Here is a 12,789-nt window from a genome sequence, read left to right as displayed (position 1 = left end):
ACCAGAGTTTTCTAGTCCAAAATCATGGTGGGCCATGATTTCAAGGCATGTGCTGCCTATTCAGACAGAAAGACCCGTCCCGGGCTCAGAAACACACACAGGTCTGTATGTGGTAGTTGTGTTTGCTTTAGACTATGCATATATTACCAAGTAGTAACAGGTGTATTTTAACATAATCTAAAAGAATGGCTATCATTTTGCAAGTTAGTCAGAGATAAAATGATGGTTCTCTGACATAGCATAAAACTCAATGAGGCTCATTTATAAACACTTGCCAGATTTGCACCTGGGCAGTAACCCATAGCAACCAATCAGGGTTTAGCTGTGAAAAATAATTGAGACTCTGAATATGGCATGTAGTCAGGCCCGGACTGGCAATCTATGGGTTATGGCAAATGCCAGAGGGGCTGCTATAAGGTCCCATATAAAGTCATTATTAAGTGGGCTGGTGGGGTCTGTTTGGGCCTGTTTGTGGGGTGATTGGGCCTCTGTGGACCTGAAATGCCAGGGCCTATTTTAATTCTCAGTCCAGACCTGCATGTAGTTACACTAAAAACTGAAAAACATATGATTTCATTGGTAAGTTTATGGCCAGCCTGATCATGTAACAAGGGGATTAATTAGAACACTGAATTTGGCCTGACAATGACACACACATTGATGAAGCCATCCACATACTTTTCACACCAAAACGATCCAGCTGAATCACATGGCAGCAGGTCTGGACTGAGATTCAAAATAGGCCCTGGCATTTCAGGTACACAGAGGCCCAACCAGGCCACACAGCAGCCCAAACTGCGCCCCATTAGCCCAATATATATTGACTGTCTATGGCAACTTACAGCAGCCCTTCTGGCATTTGCCAGATCCAACAGATTGCCAGTCCGGGCCTGCATGGCAGTATTGTAGCCAAGTTCCCAAATATGGAATAATGGTTAGATAATTCTGCTGTAAATAGAGCTGGTGGGGTAAACTAAAAGATATAAATGTGTGTCAGATTTTCCCTATAAATGTGTGCAGACCAAACACTGGAAGGGACGTTTTGTCACTTGACCATGCCTCACTCACCCTTATGTCTGGCTTAGGCTTGCAAATTACTACTCTCCATATGACTAAATTGTGCTGATTCCAGCCTGTTTCTGTCTAAGTCTTTGTATTTTCCAAGTGCTGTACTTTTTCTATTTTACTGTCCGCTGACTCCTTGCTTGCTTTTGGAATTTGCAAGTAGCTTTAAACATGGAATAACACTAGAAACAGAAGGATGGCCCACTAGTCTCTTTTGCACAGAAAATACAAGGCTGTGGGTGGTGTGTCCTCAAAAGCCTTTGCAAATTACCCTTACCATGTTTTTCCCTGATTGTTTCAAATTATTGCTTTTATCTTGCCCTATCAATTTCCAGTCAAGTTTTATAACCCAGACTGGTGTACAGCAAAATGCTGATAGAAGAGTTGTTTTGCTACAGACAATAATCCTAAAACTTTTATTGTAGGTTTATTTTAGTTCACAAACGAAGTAGCAATGTTTGATGATGGCAAAGTCTATTGCGGACGGTTATAAGAAATATGATGAAACTTGCACTTGTGGATATCAAAGCCATGTGTGCATTAGAGATGTCGCGAACTGTTCGCCGGCGAACTTGTTCGCGCGAACATCGGGTGTTCGCGCTCGCCGGAAGTTCGCGAACGTCGCGCGACGTTCGCCATTTTGGGTTCGCCATTGTTGGCGCTTTTTTTTGCCCTCTCACCCCAGACCAGCAGGTACATGGCAGCCAATCAGGAAGCTCTCCCCTGGACCACTCCCCTTCCCTATAAAAACCGAAGCCCTGCAGCGTTTTTTCACTCTGCCTGTGTGTGCTGAAGAGATAGTGTAGGGAGAGAGCTGCTGCCTGTTAGTGATTTCAGGGACAGTTGAAAGTTTGCTGGCTAGTAATCGTTTTGATACTGCTCTGTTATTGGAGGGACAGAAGTCTGCAGGGGTTTGAGGGACATTTAAGCTTAGGTAGCTTTGCTGGCTAGTAATCTACCTTCTACTGCAGTGCTCTGTATGTAGCTGCAGTGGGCAGCTGTCCTGCTTCTGATCTCATCTGCTGACTGCTGCAATAACAGTAGTCCTTGTAAGGACTGCTTTTATTTATTTTTTTGTTGTTTTACTACTACTACTACTACTACTACTATAAGAGCCCAGTGCTATTAGTCTAGCAGTGTTGGGGAGTGGGACTGGTGTGCTAATCTGCTGCTCCTAGTAGTTCAGCAGCACCAACTTTAATTTTTTTTTTTAATATTCATTTTTTTTTTATTTTACTTTTTTTTATTTTACTACCGCTGTAGTAGTGTATAAGTTGACCTTTTAGGCATTATTTGCCCTGTAGGCATTATTTGCACACTGTTTTCTTCAACCCGCCATCGAGCTGTGTGACCTTGTTCACATTCTGTCTAAATATCCATAATATTACCGTCTCCAGAAAAAACACCGGAGTCACTTTTTTCAAGCAGCCATAATATATTTTACGTAATCCGTATCCACCGCTGTAGTAGTGTATACGTTGGCCTTGTAGGCATTATTTGCACACTGTTTTCTTCAACCCGCCATCGAGCTGTGTGACCTTGTTCCCATTCTGTCTAAATATCCATAATATTACCGTCTCCAGAAAAAACACCGGAGTCACTTTTTTCAAGCAGCATTCATATATTTTACGTAATCCGTATCCACCGCTGTAGTAGTGTATACGTTGGCCTTGTAGGCATTATTTGCACACTGTTTTCTTCAACCCGCCATCGAGCTGTGTGACCTTGTTCCCATTCTGTCTAAATATCCATAATATTACCGTCTCCAGAAAAAACACCGGAGTCACTTTTTTCAAGCAGCCATAATATATTTTACGTAATGGCGAAAAATGACTATTTTCAGCATTTATATGGCATATTTTTTCTGGCAACTGTGCTTCAGTGGCTGCGTCCAAAAAAACTGGGCAAACAATGCCTACAAGGTCAACGTATGGCAGTTGTTTAAAGAGAACAGTAGATTACTAGCCAGCAAAGCTACCTAAGCTAAAATGTCCCTCAAATCCCTGCAGACTTCTGTCCCTCCAATACAGAGCAGTATCAAGCAGATTACTAGCCAGCAAACTTACTATCATCTGTCCCTGAAATCACTAACAGCTCTCCCCCTACACTATCTCTTCCAAGCACACACAGGCAGATTTTTCAGATACATTTTTGCCCTTGATCCCCCTCTGGCATGCCACTGTCCAGGTCGTTGCACCCTTTAAACAACTTTAAAATCATTTTTCTGGCCAGAAATGTCTTTTCTAGATGTTAAAGTTCGCCTTCCCATTGAAGTCTATGGGGTTCGCGAACCGTTCGCGAACCGCTCGCGTTTTTGCGCAAGTTCGCGAATATGTTCGCGAACTTTTTTTCCGACGTTCGCTACATCCCTAGTGTGCATATATAAAGGGTAGTAAAGGAACACTGTCTATAACAATCATGGACTATACGTTTAGATGAGATCTTATTTTCCTGTATTGGCTTATGAAATTAGCTTTTTAAGGCTGGGTTGTTTCATTTGTTTAGTACTGTAATAGACAATAATTTAGATTAGAAGAATAATAATAAGCATGACAATAATGAAAGAATTCAAGGGGGTCATAGTGAATAGATATTCACTAAAATGCAAAGCGCCTAACGCTAGCGCAAATTCGCCAGCATGACGTAATTTTGTTACTTCGCCAATTTACTAACGGGTGCTGGTGTAAATTCGCTAGCGAAGTGGACCTACTCTAGCGCTACTTTGCACCCTTACGCCAGGCGAAGTTGCGCTATGTCATAGGGACGTAACTACACTAATTCACTAACTTGCGGATTTTACTGAACGCTACCTCTTGCGCCAGACTTTACTTCGCCACCTCAGACCAGGCGAAGTGCAATAGAGTAGATAGGGCTTGCTTCAAAAAAAGTTGACATTTTTTCTAAGTCCCAAAAAAAGCTGGCGTCTTTTCCTTTTTTAAGGGTAATAGGCTGAAAAAGATTGTAAATTTTTTCGGGGGTACCCTCCTTCCCCCCTACATTTCCTAACATATGGCACCTAAACTATACAGTGGGCGCATGTATAGGGCAAAATAACAACTCTATTTTATTTTATGAAGATTTCCCAGGCTTGTGTAGTGTAATATATTTGCTGCTACATATACGTCCATTGTACTTTAACTTGGCACCATATGTAAATTAGGTATCGCTACCGTAACTCCACTTTGCTTGACGAATTTACACTAGCACAACTTCGCTACCGTTCGCCTCCCTGAGCGCAACTTCGGATTTCAGTGAATTAGTGGCGCCCTGGCGAAAATTCGTCTGGCGAAGTGTGGCGAAGCCTGCGCTACCGCAACTAGAGAATTTGCCCCATAGCATGCCACTGAAATCTTTTGATGCTTTAATTTTTGGTTAAAACTGTCAGAAAATACTTGTCTTCTATTGGGGAGAGTTTCAGACCTGTTTTAACCCAGTAATTGGTTAAATTTGTAGATAAACAACAGGGCTGTAGATTGGGCATCTCAATTGACTGTATTTTTCTTTCACAAGCTTTCTGCTTTGCTTATCCTCTATGGCCTTACTCATAATATTATGTTTTTGCACTAATACATTTTCCAGCCATTCCGTCAATAAGAAATCCTTCTTCTCAGCACATTGTGCATAAACAATACAAAAAGTACATTTTATTCCTCATTCTTCAGTTATACAATCTGCTATCACATCAAACAGCAGCAAGACAAATTACAATCACTCTTGACAAGCCATCTGCCTTGTCATATCATATCCACCGTGCTCTGTTGAATGAAAGTAACTGAAAACATTCCTAGTACTCTTTAATTATTCCTCTGCAGGCACAGCTTTTTAAATACTTACAGTGAGCTACTGTATGTGGGTGTTTGTTATAGAGAATACTGTAGAGCAGATGTACTTTTTCTGCACAATCTACCTACATATTGTGCAATGTAACAGACTATGTTGTCCAGACTATGTAACACATAACAAAAAATAGTAGGACACTTGTATAAAATCAGGCACAAGGGCTGCTGTTTTAGATTTATCAGATATGCTATTGTAGCGCTATATTAAATTGAGTGCACCTTACTCTACTATAAGCTCCACTCCCAATAAATGTGCTCTGGATGAGACCTTAAAATCTTATGGAGTGAGCCCTCACAGCAGTGTGGAGGCAGGGTGTAGTGCAACTGTAACTGTATTCAGGGTGCAAATATTTGGGCACCAGTGGTTCTTATAACTTAACCATTGAACAGATTTATTGGACATATACAATCCTCAATGGAGTGTACATAAAAGAGAACATGCAGGATCATACATCGACATTGGATAAGCAATACTCACAGCACCTTTGGTCAATATAAGTTCCCTCCTGAACGAGAATAATGTGTGCAGCTGTACAACGGGGAACCGCTGTAACTGAGGATAGCCACTCCATGTGGAGTGGATATGGTGGGAGCCCAGAGGTGTAGCCATAGGTGATTGGAGGCAAAGACATGATGAAAGTAAATAGTAGATTTAATGGCAGCCAGAACACAGAAAACAAAAAGGCAGGAACAGGCAAAAAAGGCTACTCAGGGTATCCACAAGGTGAGTGGAAAAATGGGTAACACAGGAACAAAAGGTACTCACTCAGGAACAAAGTACAAGGTATTCAAAGACAAGGTTTCCAAGAATGAAGGTTTCCAGGTTTCAGATAACAAGATTTTCAGGTAACAGGATAGAGATAACAAGATTCAGGAACAAGATTCAGGAACAAGATTCAGGAACAAGATTCAGGAACAAACAAGGTCAGGAACAAACAAATTACATTCAATGGCTCAGCCCTGAGCAAAAGGTTCGCGTCCCGGCTGTATTTGCCTGATGCTTTTACATTACCTTTCTTACTCCCATGTTCCGCTATGAGGGGGCTGCCATATTTGTGCAGCAGAAGTCCATTAGCATTAGAAACTCTAACTGACAGGTTAAGAAGGGACAAAGGTTGTCAGGTTGGCAAAACAGTCAGGTTTAGGAACTTCAAGTAACAATTACTTACAAAAGCAGAACTATCAGTGAAAAACGATCAACATGACCTATAGGTAACTTTTAATGTAGATTCAAATTTTAAAAAGAAAATTTTTAGTGTCAGCATCACTTTAAGGACATGAAGGATACACGATCTGAGGCAATTGCCCCTGAGGAAGCCAAATTTTTTGGCGAAACGCGTATGTCAGATGGCATAGGTGGACGGTGGGGGACCAGCTCCCACTCGCTCCCCCTTAGTCAGGTAGGCACTGATCTGGGGAACTAATTGGAAGGGAGGGTTCTGGGCAGACTGCTGGTTAGCTGCCGTGTGCAGCACCTAATACTACTACTGTGATCTTTTTCCCCCACCATTCTACCTTTTGCCACAGGTTTTTAATTAAGTGTTTTTTATGGACACGGTCCCACACTGCTTCCACGTTATAGGAAGAATGCACAGAGTTTGTAGTGTTGTCACTGTGTGTGTGTGCTTTACAATACTACATTTCATTCAGAATTTATAAAAAGTTACATTTTACTTTTATCCTATAATCCGAACTGGCTAACTGGGAGAACACAGTTCAGTTGTATATATTGTAATTTATTTTAGCCTGTGGAATCTTGTCATACACCATTACCTTTAATTCCTTGGAGACTCTGCATTATCACTTTAGAATCTGCCATTACAACATCATCCGGCAGTGCATTTTAAAAGCCCACTGCCCTCACTGTGAAAAACCACCTACGTTGCTTCAAAAGAAAGTTCTGTTTCTCTAGTCTAAACGGGTGGCCTCTAGTGGGTTGATTGTTTTAATGGGAAACAAGTCCCCCCCGCTATTTGTCTATAATGTCCTTTAATGTACTTGTTCAGAGTAATCATGTCCTTGCAATTTCCTTTTCTTAAGAGAAACAACCTTGATTGAGTCTTGAGTCTACCATCATGGTTTAAATCTCCCATCTCTTTTACCTATAAGGTCAGACAAATCTCCTCTTCTTCGGGGCAACTAATCTTCCTGAACTGCCTCCCCAGCCTTGAACTGCCTGCCTAAAATGTAAATCGCCGGCGGGGTGGCACTCAGAGCGATTCGTTTTCTAAAGTTGCCCGAAGTTGCCTGACAAGGCGACTAATCTCCCTGAATCTGCCTGTGTGCCCTGACCCTAAAAGAGTGAGCTCTAATGTGCCTTCTAGGCAAAAGGAGGCTGCATTGGACAAAATGAAAAGAAACAGATGCTGAGATTGAATATGTGAAGATAAACATGATTATTTTAGACAGTATTACAGTAACTGATTATATTTAAAAAGTATCTTATTTTAGTACGATGAAGCTAATACATTTTCATTTCTGCAATAGTTCCCCATTAAATAGCACTTTATCCACATCCTGTGGCTAAAGAGAAGCTGTGACTCCACCAGCAATGACAAACTTCAGCGAGACATTTCTGTGTTGAGTTCTGTGTTGAGCTCTTACAGAATCCATAGGCAGCATATAATCAGCAAGGATATCAATTTGTACAAATTAGAATTTTTCCGAACACTGCAGCCTCTTACCAAGTGTTTAAGATATTCTGCTATTTAGCTGTTGATCTGTTCCTTTGCATTCTCACCATTTTCTACATGTCTATCATTGGCCTAAAATCCCTTACAAATAAAAAAAAAATAGGTGGAAAACATACCAACATAGGGGCACATTTACTAAAGCCCGAATTGTGGATGTTTAGCGAAAATTTGACAAAAAGACAATATGCCACGACATCGCCTATTTACTTAAAGGGGTTGTTCTCCTTTAAGTTAACTTTAAAGGGATACTGTCATGGGAAAAAAATAAATTCAAAATGAATCGGTTAATAGTGCTGCTCCAGCAGAATTCTGCGCTGAAATCCATTTCTCAAAAGAGCAAACTGATTTTTTTATATTCAATTTTGAAATCTGACATGGGGCTAGACATATTGTCAATTTCGCAGCTGCCCCAAGTCATGTGACTTGTGCTCTGATAAACTTCAATCACTCTTTACTGCTGTACTGCAAGTTGGAGTGAGATCACCCCTCCCCCCCCAGCAGCCAAACAAAAGAACAATGGGAAGGTAACCAGATAACAGCTCCCTAACACAAGATAACAGCTGCCTGGTAGATCTAAGAACAACACTCAATAGTAAAAACCCATGTCCCACTAAGACACATTCAGTTACATTGAGAAGGAAAAACAGCAGCCTGCCAGAAGGCATTTCTCTTTTAAAGTGCAGGCACAAGTCACATGACCAGGGGCAGCTGGGAAATTGACAAAATATCTAGCCCCATGTCAGATTTCAAAACTGAATATAAAAAAATCTGTTTGCTCTTTTGAGAAATGGATTTCTGTGCAGAATTCTGCTGGAGTAGCACGATTAACTGATGCGTTTTGAAAAAAACATGTTTTCCGATGACAGGATCCCTTTAAGTATGTTATAGAATGTCAAGTTCTAAGCAACTCTCCAACTTTGAATTTTTGGCCTTCTTCTTCTGATTCTTTCCATCTTTCAAATGAGGGTCACTGACCCCTCTAAAAAAAGAAATGCTCTGTAAGGCTACAAATGTATTGTTATTGCTACTTTTTATTACTCATCTGTCTATTCCAGTCTCTCATTCAAATTAATGCATTGTTGAAAGGGTTATTTGGACCCTCACTTCCAGATTGCTGAAATTGCAAAATGTAGAGCTGCTGAATTAAAAGTTAAATAACTCAAAAATCGCAAATAACAGAAAATGAAACCCAAATACAAATTGTCTCAGAATATAACCCTCTACATCATACTAAAAGTTTCTCAAAGGTGAACAATCCCTTTAATGGCGATGAGGACATTTCGCTAGCGAAAAACCTCAGCGCTAGAGATCTTTCACGCTGTTTCGCCAGGCGAATTTTCTCTCTAGCGAATGATCATTACTCCACAAATTTATCAAAGTGTTAACTTTCTAGTACATTACACTTTTTCGCCAAAGTCTCTTTCACCTGGTCTACCTGGTGAATTGTTAAGATAAATCTACATCCACAACATTACTATGTCAGTGACATCATATCTTGCATTCAAAAAGTCATAGAAAAAGAAAAAAACACTGGCATTTTTTCATATTTAAATGTGGGATTATGTTTAAGAGTTGTAACTTTTAAATATATGTTATTTACACATTTTTAACAATTTAAAGCTCATGCCTTATTTGTTTTAGGGTGGGCTTTTTAGAGGATCGCTTTTGCTTTTATTTTGCTTCCTTGAACATTTTAAATAAGAAGGGGCCACTTCCAGCAATTTCACCAACATCACATATGACCTGCGACTTTTATGTAGCTGCCATATTTAAATTGGCGTAAGAATGTTAACAAAGTTTTGCTAGGAAGAAAGTAATGCTAGAGAAAAATCACTTAGAAATGTTTGCTAGCAAATATATGCCAACGTTCATTTGCTGATACAAATTTTGCATATTGTTGAATACATGTAGTCGTAGTGATGTAACGTCTGACGTAGTTGCAAGAAGTACGCTTTCTGAAGTGAAAATTCAGACATGAGTAAATGTGCCCCATAGACTTTTACCATGGTAAATGTATATTTTCTTACAAGTTATCTGCAATGCTATTAGGGTGTTCTTGGTTGTTCTGTTGGACAACACCACCAAATTTCTACAGCTAATGCAAATTCAAGGAGTAGTATAGCCAAATACCTGAATCATAGTTAAATGCATTCCTTATGTAGTTGGCAACAACAGTTCTTAACAGCTTTCATTGGCAACAACATTTCTTAATATTTTGTGTAGTCATCAAAGGCCCTCTACCTCCTCCCTTGGTGTCTACATTACTGGTCCCAGTTCAACCTACCTTAGACGTAAACAGGAAAAAGCAAATTTGTGTTTTGTAACCTTATTACCGTATGTGTATGCATTATTTAATGCAATCAAACAGTCAAAAATGGAGCTGGAAAATTTGGCAGGGTGTGTTTTTTGAGCAGTGAAATTTTACAGTGAGATTTGTGCATACAGTTGCAGGCATGAGGACTTTGTATGCATTTAACTGATGTACGTGATATGTTACTTGTATAATAATTTCTAAGCTAAGTATTGTTTTCTTTCCACTTATTTCTTACTGTACTTCTTCTGACCCTTCAACTGTAAGTAGTCTTCTTCCAAAATCTATTCTCTCTTCAACACATTTTCTTCAGCCTTATAAATGTACTGCTCGCTTTGCCTCCTGACCTTATTACTTTGCTTCACAGTCCATAATCTCTTTTTCAGCTGTTGCTTTTTCTCCATCTGACTAATGTTAAAATCCCCCTCCTTCTCTTCTCTGTCATCCTATTATATTTTTCTTTTCTGTTGCTTCATTCTGCTCCTCTCTTTCTCTCTCTTATCTATTTCTCTCTTCCCCTCATGGGACTTTTAGCCTGGTGGCACAAGGCCAATGATAAAACTTCACTGATGTGGGCTACTAATTTCCCACTGGCAAGAATTTGAATTGCTTGGCGACTAATCTCACCAGCCTTATCTTCATCCTATCACTCTCCTCATTGCAGCCTTTAGTTATTATACTAATACATATGGTGAATTATAATAAGTAATAATAATAATTAATGAAGTAATGAGTAATTTTTGAGGATGCTTATCCTCAGTATAGAAGAAGGGAGCAATCATGACAGCATACAGAATAGTGTAAGTGATTGTCCCCAACTACTAATGATCTACAATTAATACTGTATGTCCATATATAGCACAGCAGCTAAAGCAATGTCACATAGGATAGTTTGATCACCACTGCTTACACACTACTCTCCACTATACAAGGTGAGAAGCAGGTGTACATATTGCCAGTAAAAGTAACGGCTCTCAGGACGCCTATTGTGCCACTGCATTTAGAGAATATGGGGCACAGAACAATGAGTGGACTCATGTACTATTTTTATTAACTTCTAGCACTCGTTGACAGCCTGGTAGTGGTGGTGAGTGATACATCAGCAAATACTGCAGGTATACACAACACATTTCTAAAATATATTTCAAAAATATATCCTTTGTTACACGTTAAAATGATACATTATTAATAAGTGCTGTCATTAGTAAAATTCTCTTACTATGTATATGAGGGATGTCCAACAATGTATTTAACTATGGCATTCTCTGGCCAAGGGTCTTCATCTTACCATGCAGACCCAGATGAAAATATCCCAACCTAGAATGAAAAACATGGAATGCAAAAACAATACTAAAAAAAAGTTATAGAAAAATAAATAGCCAGATATAAATTATGCAGTTTAACCCTCCAACATAAATCAGTCCCCGAAACAGATTAAAAGGGTAACAAAAGCTGTCATTAGCACCCCGCCCCCAGTGTGCACGGCAAAGATTATATAAATATATACATTTGAAAAGATGACATAAGATCCAGATCTGAACTTACAGCTTTGTTGTGGTGGCTGTGCCTAGCTCTGCCTTCTCGTCATATCACATGCATGCATGGGTAAGTAGAACACATGCCTTCAGCGATATATATGTTCATGGTGCTCTATATTTGTATGTATCTTGGATGTATACCCAATAGAAGGCCTAGACTTTTATATCAGAAAAGATCTTGGGTAAACACATTGAAAATGTCATACCTGAGCTTTATATATTGTCTTTTAGGCACAGGTATAGTACTTTTAATGTAGTTATGAAGCTCTCGACCCCAAATAAAAAAAGGCCTTCCAATGGCTGTGTGATTTTGACAGTCATTTTTGCGGTCAGTAGTATGCTGAGAGCTGTAGTTCAGAATAGATGATGAATTGCAGTTTGGACATCCCTGAGTTACATTCATTTTTTATGGACAGATCGGGGGCTTCAGCTAGCCTTCAATACCTGAGCCCCATGATATTTATCCCTGACACTGTGGATTTGAACTTTAGTTTAAGTCCATTTTCAGTGAAATTGAGGGAGGGGGAAAAAACCCATGTGATTTGTTTGTATGTAATAGTACAGACAGCTACAGCACGATCCTGATGCTGCTGCCTTTGGGTAACATATCAATACCCAGATGATTTATCCCTCCATTTAGCAGTTGCTATTTCTGTTGCTCGTGCTGTTCTGTTACGCTTCAGGCTATTGATTTGCCACATTAGCAGATGGTCTCATCTGTACTATTACATTAGACCTTCCCCATCGCATGCTGCGTGGCATATCAGGTAAAAACCTGAAGGTTCATGAGAATTCCATCATAGATTTCTGATCACGACTCAGAGAGAAGGGACTTATGTAAGAAAGACCAAAAGAAGGGATATTCAGCTTTTTCTAATTGTTTGCTGCAGCCTGCTTTGCTTCTCGTGTTTTACATTGTGTTATGCACACCTACCGACCCAATCTTTCAAGAATTTCATTATTCACTAGGCTAGTGTTCAGTAATGATTGCAAAGCCGGAATGATTAATAACAATACACCTAAAATTCTCAATAGCACATTATTAAAGAATGTGTGTGGAGTCATTCTGCGCTGCATGTCTCCGAAGTATTCTTTACTGAATTAGTTATGATAAATGAAAGCTTTTTTAGTATAACCCTAGAGCACCTGGCCTTCCTTCACACTTTGGGGGTTATTTACAAAATGTTTTCATTATTTTATTAAAACAAATTCGACCAAACTCCCATCCACAATTTGACCTTATTTATCAATAAAATAACCCAGTGTGGGAAAAGACACAATTAAATCATGAAAAAATTTGAATCGTATGAATTTTTGGTTTTGACACCTGAAAATTCAGAACT

Source organism: Xenopus laevis, chromosome 5S (genome assembly GCF_017654675.1).
Source record: "Xenopus laevis strain J_2021 chromosome 5S, Xenopus_laevis_v10.1, whole genome shotgun sequence".
Classification (NCBI taxonomy): Eukaryota; Metazoa; Chordata; class Amphibia; order Anura; family Pipidae; genus Xenopus; species Xenopus laevis.
This window is presented reverse-complemented; position numbering follows the sequence as displayed.